The sequence below is a fragment of the Eutrigla gurnardus genome (assembly GCF_963514095.1).
Source record: "Eutrigla gurnardus genome assembly, chromosome: 5".
NCBI classification, from domain to species: Eukaryota; Metazoa; Chordata; class Actinopteri; order Perciformes; family Triglidae; genus Eutrigla; species Eutrigla gurnardus.
In genome coordinates this window covers 3,357,737-3,373,465 of record NC_139919.1, presented here as the reverse complement: position 1 = coordinate 3,373,465, position 15,729 = coordinate 3,357,737, and the positions used below count along the sequence as shown (strand labels likewise).

Below are 15,729 nucleotides of genomic sequence, written 5' to 3'. Positions count from 1 at the left end.
TCCAGTAGGACTGGATGGGAGTGAGTATTAATCTGAGTGCTTGTATCATTGCCTATATGTCTGGCCAGATTTGGGCAGTCTCCATCCATAATGATTAAAATCTTCTTAAAGTGTTTCACTCTGTTGATGTTTTTGCCAAGGGGCTTTGTTGCCACTTCTGGCCTCCCTGTTTCGGCTAAACAGGCCAAAAAGAAGTGGAACAATTTAAAAGCCAAATACAAGGTATTCTGGCTGCCTGTTTGACTGGCCATATATGAAGCCTAACACAGACAACAACACAGATGCAGAGGCCCTTGAAATACTTTGGGATTGTGAATACATTCAAATAATCAGTTTTGCAGTGTAGTAATTACACCCTATTTTCAGGAGTTTAGGAACCCACTGACAGGCAAAGGGGTTAGAGGCTGGAGGTGTGACTGCTGCCACCTGGCAAGGGCAGCATTCAATTAGTCCGCCCCTGGTAGTGGCAGCAAATCTCACTGCCACTACAGGTGGTGCAGTCAGCTCACCAGCCTCTGACCCTTCTGCAGAAGAAGCCAGGGTCAGCCAACGAAGGAATAGGACCTGGGACAGCGAGGCTCTCCTGGTCTTCCTTAAAGAGCAGGCAGAGAGGGAAGAGGAGAGGGAGGCCGTGGTGAGAGAGGAGGTGAGGGAAAGGGCCACAGAACGGGCCAACAAATATTTGGCTCTGTTTGAAAAACTTGTCAAATTTTAAATAAATATGAAGCTGAGTATTGTATTGTTTACAACAAATACATTTGTCTTATGAGACATATTCTTTCTTAACTTTTTAAAACATACATTTCACAACTTTATACAATTATTTACGTCTGTATGTAATTATGTCCATCAAGACATGCAGGCATTTCTTGAGGAGCGGAGACCTGGACAGCAAGCCTTCTCAGGACAACATTCCCTGGCAGGTCCCTCTCATCTGCTTCTGCGTTTCCATCCTCAACATCATCTGGACCCAGGTCTGCCTCTGCCTCCTCCTCCTCTAGAATATCCCCTGCTGCCACACAAATGTTGTGGAGGATTCAGCAGGCGCCAATTACCTTTAGGGACGAACAGAGGCCGTATCTCCAGGGCCCTCAAAAAGATGGCTCGCCACCGAGTTTTGAGGATACCAAAGGTACGCTTGATGATGTTCCTGCCTCTGGCATGGTGCCAGTTATATCTCGCTTCCACTTGGCCTCTTAATTGAAATTCATGGAGAAAATGTATGATGTATTTCAAATTCACTAAAGTAACAATTTGCTGTGTGTGTCTGACCTGCTACAGGCTGCCGGTATGGGGTCATGATGGCAACAGGACGCTTCAGGCACAGGTACCCTTCATCTCCCAATAGGAAGTACCCAGCTGGTGGATACAGAGCTTGGTGGTACATGAGGGATCTCCTCAGGACAAGTGCATCATGCACCGATCCTGGATTGCCAATGTATACATCCAGAAAATGCACCCTTGGCATCACAGATACCCTGCAGTAGCACTGATGCAAAACATTTTCTGTTAATGTAGCACTTCTTCTGTGGCTCTGCAGGAGGGGGGATCCTGATATGACACCCATCAATGGCATCGACAGCACAGCGGAATGCCTCATGCCCAGCAAGGTGAGCAAAGCCGGCCCCCACCTCCTCCATTTCTGCTGGTTTCGGGATGTGAATCACTTGGTGGAGGATGATCATCATTTCCTCGATGACATTGTGGACGGTCCTGCAAACCGTGGAGAGTGGCATGCCGAAGATGTCTGCCGTTACCCTGTAGGAGGCTCCACAGGCAAGCCAGTAGACCAGCGCTTCCAACTCATGGCTCCATCCATGGGCTTTCTGTCGCGGAAGCATCTGACCCAGCATGTTCATGCTGTCCCTGAAGGCTGGTCTTATGTCAGCTCCACAGAAGAATGTGGCGAGGATTGGAAGCTGAACATAATTTTTTTTTTTACCTTTTTAATGGTGTGGTGACATCATCAAGTCCGCTGCTGTTCCAATTGCAGAATGTTCATCCTGCGTCCTCCCGTCTTCCGGAATCTGGACTCCCGAGTTGAACTTGCCAAGTTTGAACTACTGAGCCCACAAGTCCGAACAAGTCGAAATTCACCACTTTCCTGGACAGTCGATCTTGACTCTCAAAAGTGATTTATGAAGTAAGAGACATTCTGGTACGCTGGTCCCTACCACTGCCAAGCACAACGGCAGACTGCAGCGTATCATTCATTCTACTGAGAAGGTGACTAGCTACAATCTTCCATCCCTCCAGGACCTGTACACCTCCAGGACCCTGAAGTGGACCCCCCCCTTAGTCTGGAGACAAACTGTCAGTTTGAGTCACTACATTTTTGCAGAAGACTAAGGTCTATACATATCAAAACATCACGCCACAAAAAAAGGGTTTCTTCCTGATTATTATTTTTTTTAAATAATTTTTCAGGCAAGAAAGAGAATACCAACAATGATCAGTTTTGTCAATGTTTTAACTTCCATTTGGACTGTATGCTGGTCTGTGTACAACAAGCATGTGTTGGCAGTGCTTTTTGTAATTACCCTGACTACCAGAAGGGGTACAGACACATGTCTGCGTCATCAGTATCAGACAGAAACCTTGTATGTCCAAAACTGTTTTCAGGGGGAAGAATCAAACTGTGTATTTTAAAATAAGTGAACAGTTATGTGTATAGAGCCACTCCGCCAATGATTTGACATATAGCTAGCTAATATCAGAGCTGCTCCTCCCTCCCCTCCACAGGCGCGTGGAAATCAACAACCACCAATTTGGTGATGATGAGCTAGCAAAAATAATGACAAAAGCACTATGTGAGTCTAAGCGGCAGGTGTATTGATAAGCTTCAGTACTTTTGTATTCGTCATAGTACTCTACACCAAGAGACATTGCCAAGAAATGATTATTTAAAATGTCATCATGTGATTTTAGTCCATTTTCATTTGTAGTCACAGATGGCTGATGGATGTGGTACTGTAATGCCATCAGATTGCCAGTGTAGCTGCATTTTTATGTAACTCCCTGAAAAAATACACTTTTCAGAAGCTGAGTTTGCTGCCGGGCTACATGGCTACACACTACCAGTCAGTCAATGTGAGAGCTGTCTGATCTTATTCTGTTCACCTTTGATATTTAAGTCATTGGTGAAGCCTTGCAGAAGGGAACTTCCATTGCGGATGTTTAGCACTGAGTGCCATTTTGGATTTACATCCATACACATGGAAGAGACCATTTTGCTTCTAGTGTTCATTATTTGTTCTGGAGGACAACCCATCAGTCACTGTGGTGACACCCATAGACGGATTACCGCATGGGCAAAGTGGGCGTGTGCCCAGGGCCCCAGAGCCAATAGGGGCCCTTGGCCTTCAGAGTTGTTTTTTTGTTTTTTTTTGGTACAATTTAAAAAATATATTGGAATGGCTGTGGTTTTGAAAATGTAGTATGATAATAAAATAATTTGAATGTTTTAGAAATTATAAGATTAAATCAGTAATGTGTGATGACACAATGACGTACGTATGTACGTATGCTGGGGGTCAACCGTACATTGCATTTTCAAAATGGAGAAGCGGGAGCTCAGTGGATCAGCTAAAAGAAAACAAAGGAGAAAAAAAAGAAGCCAAAGGTGCTGCTTTGGTGCAGCAAATCCCATCCATCGCAACATTTTTCTACTCATAGCAGCGGTAGTAGCAGTACTACAACTCACCGGGACGACCTGCAGGATGCTAACACTGCTAGCGCAAGTTCACCGGAGACGTTTGGTAGCGGTGGAGCGGCGCTGCCTCCTACGGAAACCTTAGCGGACAGTGCTAGCAGTACTACGGCGGGCAGCAGCCGGGCGGCCGAGCCAGGTCAGCCTGAGCTAAGTCCCCTCACATCCCCAGCGGATGTTGAGATTGCCGTAAGACTGTATCTGACGCTTCCTGTCACAAACTGCGAGGGAGAACGGTCATTCTCTCAAATGGCCAGGATAAAAAATGAACTTCGGACAAAAATGACCCAGAGACGCCTTAACAGTTTGTCACTCATGGCCATAGAGGCCGAACTGGTCCGAGAGTTGGACTTTGATGACCTTATCAAGGACTTTTCCTCGAAGAAGGCCAGGAAAAAGCCGGTGGTTTAGGTGAGTAGTTTCACTTTGGTTTTGTGTGGTCGTAGCTGTGGCTCTTTACTGATGTGTATTCATGTTGCCTTTATTACTTTCACGATTTGTTTTAGGTGGTTATATTTTAATTAAGGTGTGTTTTACTCCATAATACTACCATGTCTGGCTATTTGAGCTTGCTGTCTCTCCCATAATATGTATATTGTCCTGTACATGGCAGGTGCCAAACAAAACAGACCTAAAATGACAGTAATTTTGTGGTTGTTGTGGTGTTGCGGTGTTGTTATTTGCGTAATGGGAAGAGCGCCTTTGCGCGCGTACTATTTGCGTGTGTAGGCAGGGGCCCGTGGCGAGTTTGTGTCCAGGGCCCGTGGTCATGATAATCCGTCTATGGTGACACCATACATCATTACGCCGCTTTCATGCAACCTTAGGCGAAGATAAGTGTGCGTAGGAGCTTAGGAACATTCCGGCAGATTTACAGGACCATTATGTCAATGTAAAACCATGCCGAGCTTTGCCATTTCTCACTAAACACATTTTTTTCTCAAACCACAGTTCTGTGGTCTTTCTTGTTTCCTCTAATTCTCACTTTTGTCTCATGTGCTTCAGTTTCTGCCCCACTGTTTACTTTGACCAACTCTCCTCTTCTTCTTTGTTGCTTTCTCTATGTCTCCATTTTCCAGAGTGCAGTAGTAAACTATGTTGATCAATGAGAATGAGCCATAAATCTAAATGGAAATGCAGCCATTGCCTTTTAGTCTGTAAATGGATGTATTTTCCCAGGTCTCTAAAAGCATAGCCAGGTGAATTATAGGATCCACTGGGCTGTGTTGCTTGAGGAAAGCTGCCTCGCATACTGATGAAAGGCTACAGCTACTGGACATATGGCATCACTTGTGGACACAAAGGGAGGCAGATATGACAAAAAGATAATCATTTGGTATGGCCAGCTGCAAAATGTAAACGCATGATGCAGTTGAATTTCATCAACTGCATCAAAATCACAAAAGACACAATCAAGATAACACAGCAAGTCTACAGCTATGCTAGACTAAGTTGTGTACTCAAGTACTACTGTACAATTTCAAGGTACTTAACATGACTATTTCCATGTTATGATATTTTTTGACTGTACTATATCTCATATGCAATATTGTACTATACTCCACCACATTTAACACAAACAGCTTCAGTTACTTTTCAGATTACATTCTTTTTCCTTTTCCTTCTACTCCAGTTAAAGCAAACATTTACAACATTCTATAAATAGACTATATTGAATAAAAAGTATTGATGTATTGACTTCTTAAGATAAATAAGCTATTTCAAGGATTATTATGTATTGTCGTTCTGCAACACAGGAATGTACAATGAAATGCATTAGTGGCCCATTTGCGACACAAGAAGGATAAGAAAGTGTGACGGTGCATTCAGACATGACCAATCAAAAGTTGAATGGATAATGGTCATTTTGAAAAAAACACAAAACAGAGAAGGAGATGATGCAGCTCTGGTGAAAGGCAAACTCCATAGTTTAATCATCACAACCATTATAATGATTATGCATTGGGTCTCGGTAATATACACCCATACACTCACCATTAGCATAATAATTGTTCACTGAAAGTGAACATTATTTATCATTTTCTGTTTTTATTTAAAGGGACAGTGAGCAGGAGCCGCGTGGTTGCTCATATTGCGGTAACGAGCCAAAAGTGAAGAAACGCTGTTCTCTGTGTAATTTAAAAAAGGCAGGATCTTTATTGGAACCCACAGAGCTGATGGTGTGTTAATGACTCCAATGTTCATTTATTTGACATCACACCTCTTCATAGTGTGCCAACATCATCTGCATTATCATCATGGGTGTGATGAGAGGAACAGCTGTCTGTCAACAGTCTGAGAAACAACCTCGAAGAGTGTCAGCCAATTATGATTATATCAGCTAAACACTCACAAGTCATTTGTACGCGAGATAGATTATCAGATTGTGGCACACCTCCAACATCACAGACTAACCTGAGCAGTGTTAGCTGTGAAGACAGGACAGGAGTCTGTGGATGATGTTCTGTGCAGCATATTTCACTCAGTATCCTGTTTTTATTATCATCGCTAATACCATGCCAACAAATATACTTGTTTCTGATTCATTGGGAGGTATTCAGATCAAACGGTTCTTTATTAGTGTGTGTGGAACCTGGGGTTCCTAACCTAAGGGTCAGAAGCCCCCCAACTGGTCTGAAAGGACATCTGAGGGGTTGTATTACTACCTCAAATAAAAACACTGGAGCTGGAGGACCTGCCTGTGACTTCAACAGCGAGAGAGAGCGAGTTGGAAGTGTTGGCTTTAACTCCTGTAAGCAATGTGAAGTGGAAATACATCCAACATACCCGATGTGCTGATTACAGCGAGAACAACCCTGAACCCAACTCTTTATCATAAACGGGGTTAATTACAGAATTAACTGGCATTAACATTGGCATAAAGTCAAGGTGGAATGAACTAAAATGAAACTTAAGTTTTCCTTGTTTTTGTTTTTGGTATTTCATAGGATAATAGATGCTTTTCAGTTTTATTGCCTACAAGACCTTTAGGGAAATTGTTTGTACAGTGTCTTCCTTATTTTTACGTGATTTTTACTTACGAGGCTATACGTGACTGTACAAATACTACTTTAGGGAGGGTTGGCATTTTTGTCACCTTTTTCTGCCTTGATAAGTTTAAATACTTGCATATTTGTTTTGATGCATCATATCTCTCTGTCCTCCCCTCAGAGTGTGTGTGGGTGATGAGAAACCAACACGTTCTCCAACCCACACAGCCATATGGGCGGTTTGTTCCTTCCTTCGTTTCATAATGTACAGCCCTACTGTTGGTGGGGCATCAACATCTTCTCATACCTTCATGTAACGGTCGCAGTTTTACATACCTAACATAGTCAATCTAAGGTCTAAGGGAGTGGTCGCTGTTTGACCATCCATCCACCCTGAATTCATCCCTATACGTGGAATCTCTCACTCACCTGGCTCCCCACTTTTCTCTGCCACTAGCAGTCGCTGACCAACAATAATCGTTAATAATGGTTGTAATACTGTGCTTGTACAAATTATCTATGGGGTTGTTTTTTGGGATGATAGTCATCCATTCACAGGGATTGCTGCCTCTGGATTGGACCAATGGATGACATTATTTTGCATTTTATTTTCCCTCGCTTGCACCTCTTATTAGAGTATTGGCATTGGTATCTAAGAGAAAAAGAAACATATTTTATTAATGGTTATTATTAAATAATGTCTCTATTTTTATTCATGGGATTACAATTAATCATTTTTAAACAACAATATGCTTTTTCAAACTAAATATGTCCCTTCGTCTGCCTTCAATAATTAGTCTACCTTTGTGAAATATAAAATACATTTCACTGAAATGTAAGCATTACCTTTGTAGTTGTAGGTGTCCCACCATGGCTAGTAGGCAGTGCCCCAGCTGGGGCAGGGGGTGGAGTATTTATACTTGCACATAGGCTGCTTCCCACCCACTCCTCTCAAGCCTCCTCTCTTTTCCAATCCTCTGAGGAATAAAAAGAATTGGGATCCTTTAAGATGGTGGTGATCGAGGATGGAGGAGTTGGGGACAGATTTCTGTTAGTGATTCAACCGCAGACAAACCACATAGAAAGTTTGTGGCGTATTGTTCGAAATCTGTTATTTGGCCTGATTATGTAGTAGATGTGGAGCACCTATAGCAGTTTGGTCAGAGTGAGAATGTCTTTTTGTTTGCTGTTGAACATGTTTGTATTGATTTGGTGTAGGAGACTTGTTTAAAGATTTTTAGTAGTTTTTGTTCGGGAAGATTAGGGGTTTAGCTAGTGAACTTTTGGTGGTTGTTTTGCTGAACTCTTTTTCACGTACTGCTTTGAGTACTGTCTTTATGTTATAATCATGCTGTGTCGCTGCCTTTTCTTGGGTCAAGTCAAGTCACACATCTTATTATTTGTAGGTGTCCCCTATAGACCGGGAAATGACAGGAGTGACAAGATGATTGATGTGCCAAAAATGTATGACTAATCACATGGAAAATAATTGCATATTCCAATACAGCAGCCCCACATTACATCTTTCATGAAAGTTATACAAGTAAATGTGTGCTGTGTTTCAGAGAGATGATCATTCAACTTTACGTTAATTTTAAAGGCTATAGTTTGTGATGCTGATGATTCTTTTCTCCTTATACTAAAAAGTATCTCCAATAATGTGTCTACCCCAAAGTAAATCAAACTTTGATGACAGGTCAAGTGAGACTTGGTTTTGTTTTGAAGAGGCACTAATCAAAAAATATTGGAAACCACTGATCAAGTGTACTGTAGACTACCATGCGATTTCCACTAGCCTACATAAACGGTTAATATAACAATAACTTCAAATAAAATACCCTTCTTCACTTCTGACAGCTTACCCATTGGCCTATTGTCGCATACATCTGAAATGATTGAAGTTGTAGTGTTAATGCTTGTAGCAGATTTAATAATGAATGAACGTCAAAATATGTAATGATAATTAACTAATTCTTATCATGCATCATAACATTCATAACAACTGACTACATGAATAAACATGAACATGTATGTAAAAAAGTAAAGTAAGGTGAATAAATTAGTACAATGTATTCAATGGTGAACCACTTATGTATAAAATTGGACCACATCTAACCAGGTAGAATCAGTGACTGATGTGCTAGATTATCGTTACTCCCCTTGCTCAAGGGAAGCAACATGAAGGAACAACATCTACCAAATATTTTACAGAAACAAAGTAAAACAAGCAGCAAATACATTAAGTGGGAGGTCATCTGTTAGGGAGAGTGGCTAAGAGAGTGCTGTTGATAGGAGGAGGGGCTTCTGAACTCAGGTAAAGTCAAGGCAATATCCTGAGGCATAACACACGACGAATGCACGGTTGTGTTATTGACAGCTTAAAAAGCACCATGGAAATCCATTCCTATTCTTATTTATTCATGCCATTCTATTCACTCAATGGTCTAATGTAGCACTTAAGTGCAAAGTTATACTTTGTCAGTGGACTCAAATGTTCCACTTTCAGGTGACATTTGTTCATTGGCGTACACTTTGGCTCATGGCAAGGGCTGAAATCACTCCTACTCTACATTTACAGTTCAGTGGTGCCAAAACTGTGTACAAATATATCTACTGGCGCCTTTAAAAATGCAATAGCAGAATGACAAAAGTACCGTCAAAAGACACCAAAGGGCGATACATATTGTACCAGTGATGAATGACAGTGGCGTTTGGGCTGGCCGCTCTGGCTGGGTGATCAGCCACCGACACCATATGCCATAAGTGCTCCAGTAATACACATGAAAAACAAAAAACTAAGACAAACATACATGTTTACATTCCCACCACATTGGGCCAAAAGCTACCCAAGACCTTGGGAAATCCAATATTGTTAGGTCATCCATGCTCCCCAGAGGATCAACCCTTTTCTTGTGAGACAGTCTGTGAGCTTTCAGTGCTTTTAGGTTTCTACTGTAGCACATCACAGTCTCCAGAGAATGAACTGTTGTTGACTGAGCCAGTTCCTTTTTTATCTTGTACCATCTTTACAGTAACATTTCCACATCTAATTTCCTTCACCAAGCACAATCATGCACCTCAGAGGAAGTCCATTTCCAAATGTGCTCCATGACATATAAACATTGAATTTAGTAAATCCATCTTCTGTAGTGGCATCTGGAACTTGACATTTGCTGTATGGGTAGAGCCCTTATAAAATCTAAATCAAATTGTTTTTTTCTGCAGTACTTCAGGATTTTAATTATGGCCTTAAAAACTAATATCTGATCAGAATATTTATCTAAATACATACTGCTGTCTGGCCCTTGCTTTCTTCTTTCCTATAAGATGCCATTTTACAGGAAGTGTAGTGAATGACAAACCCCTGAAGTCTCCTTGTCGCACTTAATAAACAGTATGAAATTGCATTGATTTGTGAAGTTGTCAAGTCCAAAAAACAATTAGTATGCCCAGCATATTTGTGTATAGTGAGATCAATTTTCTTTAAATAGGACATTACATAACATGGCAAACAAATTGGAATATAAGATAAGCAGTGTATTTATACAGTCCTCATAACTCCCATGAAGTAGATGTAGTCCTCTATGGCAGACTGAGGCAGCTTTCATGCCAGCTTTTGCAGTCTGCCACTCCTGAAGCTGCTGAGTAAAATCCTCCCACACATTGGATTGATTCCTCTGGTTGGTGGAGAAACTCCAAGATGCATCTCCACCTATATCTGATTTTTGATCAAAAACCGATGTACCACTCTGACTCTCAATGCTTTGTCACCCATGCTGGCGGGACGTAAGTGGACTCATTTTCTTTTCAGGAGCTGTTTACGATGCGTTGTCCCCTTAATTCCTACTGACGGAAGTCATTGCCATACCTGTCCTCACCTACCATTGCTATAAAAAGCCCTATCTCCAAGCCTAATGGATTGCAGATGGGTCTCCACCACTCACACAACAACCGGCGGACAGCTGTGTGGTGAAAACAACAGGCAATGACAGAAGATGGGGGGGGGAAATTGGGAGGATGCAGAGGCAGAATGAAAGAGGAACAGGGGGGAATGGGAGCGGCTGGAAGCTGGTGGCATATGCAGAAATAGAGGTAAAGCAAAGAACAGAAAGGATGTAGCGAGAGGACAAAATGAAGAGGATAAATGGAAATGAAAAAAACAGGGAGAGGGGCGGATGGTGAAGTGGTAATTGGTAGATCCAGACAGCCGGGGTCTGAGGAGTGGCTTACAGGCTTGTCAGAAGGGCTCCTCAGGGTGCTTGGATGCCCCTTGGAGGAAAGCTCACATTCTGTTGCCACTTCCCGGATGGCCGGGACTCAACCTACCAAAAAGGGCTCTCAATTAGGAGGAGTGTATTGTTAACCCCCCCCCCCCCCCCCCCCCCCAACAAAAAAAAAATCATTGGCTTTGGTGTGTACACTGCTGCTGTTCTCTATCTCTGACCCCTCCTCTCTGCCTCACATACATATACACTTCAAATGCATCCCCAGTCTCCCTGCCTCTGCCACCTCTAAGGGTGTCCAATTTACATTGTCGCATGGGGTGTTAAACATTTCAGAGTACATGCACAAGCAGATACGCTTGTGAGGTGGAAAAGGCTGAGTTTTCACACATTGCCTATTTTGGAGGCTTTTCCCAGCCAAAGCCATGAAATGGGATATTGTGTTGTGCCAAACTGTGTGCGTGTGTGTGTGTGTGTGTGTGTGTGTGTGTGTGTGTGTTTCAGAGTCTGCATCATGAAGCGGGCACACAGTCTTGTAGTTTTCACATCCAAATGTGCAAATGTGGCTTGGCGGGTGCATGTGAAAATGTATGACTTACATTTTGATCCTGAATTCAGCATTCATAACCATTGTCACTAGATGTTAATGCTATTAGTGTGTCATGTGATGACTCCCCTTTAGTCCAGGCTGTGTTACCAGTAATGACTGTGACCTTAAAAGGCTCCATGAAAGTGCAGAAGCCTGCTGAAGGAACCCGTGAGTCCCTCACTCACATGATCTGTTTTCATGTAATCAGGGGGCAAATTTGATAATATAATAATATTCTCAATAATCTCAATTATTGCTGGAGTCAATAGGCTACATCATGTTATGAACGGCTGCTTCCACGAGAAATCCAAAATCCAAACTGGGTTTGTATTTATGATGACTAAACTGATGGTATGTATACAATGTAATGAAGATCTTAGCTTTACGTGGCACTTTCATATTCTTATGCTCCATGGAAATGATGACTAACAGCATTTGAAATATACTAGATGACATTGGATTGTTACTCTCCAGCGAAATGAGGAAAATAGATTTTTTTAAAAAGAGCAGTAAAAAAGGATTCTGTTTAGTTTCAATACTAATAGCCATGATTATTTGTACCTGTGTATTTGTCTGCTTAATTAAGAGCCCGTTCTCCTTTTCAGAATTGTTTAATGCCTGTTTTATGGGATGTTTATACTGTTTCTATTACTGTTCTGACTGGGGATGAGAATTAGCTTTTTAATGCATCATGTAAGCCGGGTGACAGATTATTCCTTTTTTTCCTCCCCGTTAAGTCAAGTCAAAATCTCGCGGTTTTAGGGCCAGTACTCTCGTGGTCCATGTGGGCCAATCGGTTGTGACGCTGGTTGGTAACGTCACGGGGTCACGTGGGGTGGCGCGGCCAACCGCGTTTAAGTATAGAACCGCGGTGTTCAGTCTCGGTAAGAGCGGTGGGGAAGCTGCAGGAGAGACGCGCTACAGGTCGGGTAAAACTATTTTAACCACTGCTTTCTCATTTTTATGATAGCTGACAGTTAAGCGATCTGTTAATTTATAGGAGCCTCTTGCCGGGCCGAGATTTGCCGTGCGGAAATCCGAATGAGTGAGCGTAGCTTGCACGGAGACTGGTGAGTCCAATTGTTTGTAGCATTAGCCTAGCCAATGCCATTCATTTTAATAGACGCGGTTAGCGCTGGGTTGCTGAACATGCCTGGTTTCTCCAAAACTAAAGCTGAGTCCTGCAAAGAATTAATTGTGTTAGTATATTGCTGCAATTTAATTAATGTGTTTTTAAGATCTTGAATCATGGCATATGTATTGATATTATGTGGTTGGATCATGGCTGCTAAATGATATTGTAAATGTCGTTTATGATTTGCAAATGATGTTTATTTTTTTTCCTATTGCTGAATCATGAATATTTGAAGTAATTTACCCTAGTGCTACTAGTTTGGATTGAATTATGTGCACACTGGATTACTATTTATTGATGTATATTGTATGTATGAACTGTGGTCCTGTTTTTTAGGCCAGGTTCTGGAATGATGGCGAGCTAAGGAGCAGGCCTAGAGCCTACCGCTGGAAAAGACTGCAACCCCCCCCCTCCTGCCAGGCCGGTAGGGGGCTCCCTGTAGCCTACATCGAACTCTCACCCCCACTCTCACACACACACTTTGTCCCATACACCCCCTCACCTATACCTCCCCCTGGATTCAACTTTAACCCAGACGTGGGTTTTACATGAACTGTGGGTGGGCAGCCGGGTTGTGACCTGTTAGCAGTGAGCAGAACATTGGGGTCTTGTCTTTCTGAATTTTTGTCTATATACAATGGAGTGAGTAGCTACTGATTAATTGGAGTTGGCCGTCAATAATAAGTGTACACACATTTTTCCACTGTACAATATTTGCACTCGTACTGTTGTTGTTTGTCTTATGGTTGGTGTAAAAAATATTTCTTCTAAAAAGCAAACCTCAGCCTCACCCTCACCCTCCCTCCCAGAGCGTAGCCTAGCTTTCTGATTGCGGGTCTATTATGATGCTGTATTGCGGTTACTAGTCCTGGCCTCGAGTTTATTTACTGTGGGGGCTACATCATTTTTGGCGAGTTAGCCAGGAGGGAGTACAGAGCTGAGCAAATAACAATAGTAGATTTGACATTCATTGCAAATATGGACATTTTGGAGAAAAAAGGCATAAAAATTCCGAACGCTGTTTTAATTAAACATGTAACCCGGGATGACACAGATGATGAGGTTGTTGCATTCTTGAGTCAGTATGGCAGAATCTCTAATATCGCGGTCATAACTGAGCCTGGTGTTTTCCAGGACACGATAATTGTTGAATTCGAGTCAGGGAATGTTTTGGTCGAACTGCGTAAAATTTTGCCGCACACATATAGTTGTGAGACCAAAAAGGTGACGTATGATATTTTAGAACTCGCCACCATTTGTGCTGATTCTTTTGGAGAGTTAAAAACAAGGGAATACCTAGGTGAATTAAAAGAGTTGGCTAAACTCACAGGACGGGACTATGCTGAGGTCCTGAAGGGGTTAATGTCTCTACTGGGCCAGTCCATCCTCGCCCCAAAAGTGGAGACTCACCCAGACTCCAGGGAAGAAGTGATGCCAACTGTCCCCAGTATAGCTGTACAGTTGCCTGATGCTGCCACCTTCAGTCCACTTCAAGGTGCTACGGCTATGGTACAAAATTCCAGTGATGAGTTACCACAAATCCCTCCAGTCCCCAACGCCCAGGGAACTGCAAAGCCTTCATTCCCCACAATGTCCGTCCCTGATCTCAATCCACCGGGGATACAGCGTTATGTGGTCGAACACATTGTGAAGAGTGATGACAACGCAACCCACCTGTCCACCCAGAGACTTCGGTCATTTTCGGGTCGTGCTCCAAGACCACAGAATGAATCAGAGTGAAAATCCATCCGCATACTTGCAACGCTTGCAGGTTGCATTACGTTGGCGGTGAAGAGGGGAGGAGTCTCGGCCATCGAACTGGATCGGCATCTGTTGAACCAATTCTGTCGTGGCTGCTGGGACAACACGCTCATATCAGAGCTTCAGCTCAAGCAGCGCAAATCTCATCTTCCATCGTTTGCTGAGCTACTGCTGCTGCTGAGGATAAAGGAGGATCGTGGGGCTGCAAAGGTTCAGCGTATGAAGCTGCACCTCGGCTCAAAAGCCAGAGCCGGGGCGCACGCCCAATACGCCTCTGCAGCCCCAGAAGAGGATAAGGTGAATGCACTGACTACCATCACCCAGCAGCTCACCCGGCAGCTTGCCGACATTCAAAAGCAGCTGGCGGCCCTTACTGCTCAGTCCAATCGGAAGCAGCCCACTTCACCTAATTCCACTCACGTCAGCCAGCTCAGTGAGACTATGAGATCCAGTAAGGCTCCGCCCCGTTCCTCTCACAAGAACCCGCCCTCAGGGCTGAAGCCAGGTTATTGTTACAATTGTGGAGAAGATGGACCCAACTGTGATAATGCCCCCAACCCGTCGCTTGTGGCTATGAAGAAAAAACTGTTTGCCGAGAAGCAGAGAAAGTGGACATGATCAAACCCTCATGGTGCCTCGTCTTTAAACTAGACCAGGTTCCTGTTGAGGGACAAACAGGAACTGCGGCGGACCAACAATGTCCTTTTATGCAGAAACCATTGAGGTGTATTGATCAGGCACATTTGAAGTACCCCGAGGCTATTCGCCTGCCACGGGGCCTAGTTGGGTCCAGATGCACTGGCCAGGTGAACATAGCCGGTCAAGACTTTTCATGCTTGCTGGATACCGGATCGCAAGTGACGACGATACCTGTCTCGATCTACAATCAATACTTCTCGCACCAACCTGTCAAGCCATTGTGTGATTTGTTACAAGTGGAGGGTGCTGCTGGTCAAGAAGTACCGTATCTGGGCTACATCGAAGTGACCATTACATTTCCAAAGGAGTTCATTGGTGCTGATATGGATGTGTGCACCCTGGCACTGGTGGTCCCGTATGTCAGGCTAGGATTCCCTGCACAAATCTTGATCGGAATGAACACATTGGATCCGCTTTATGAGCAGCATCTGGAAAGTGAGTGTGCCAACTATGAACCGCCCCGGCACGGCTATGGAGCTGTCCTCCATTTGCTACAGCTGAGATATCAACAGACCCAAGGGGAGGGCACTGGCTTAGTGAGATTGGCAGGTGCATCTCCACTCGAAGTCCCAGCAGGTTGCACCATGGTCATCAAGGGTTCTGTTCGTGCAAGTTTACCATCA

At 43.4% G+C, this 15,729-nt stretch overlaps 1 long non-coding RNA gene across 1 annotated transcript; it reads left to right on the top strand.

The window, feature by feature from the left end:
• Nucleotides 1–12,343: 12,343 nt before the first annotated feature.
• Nucleotides 12,344–13,134, top strand: LOC311013981. The gene is made up of 3 exons (XR_014597208.1): nucleotides 12,344–12,435; nucleotides 12,512–12,581; nucleotides 12,988–13,134. It is a non-coding gene; the product is annotated as an uncharacterized lncRNA (long non-coding RNA).
• The last annotated feature ends 2,595 nt before the right edge of the window (nucleotides 13,135–15,729 follow it).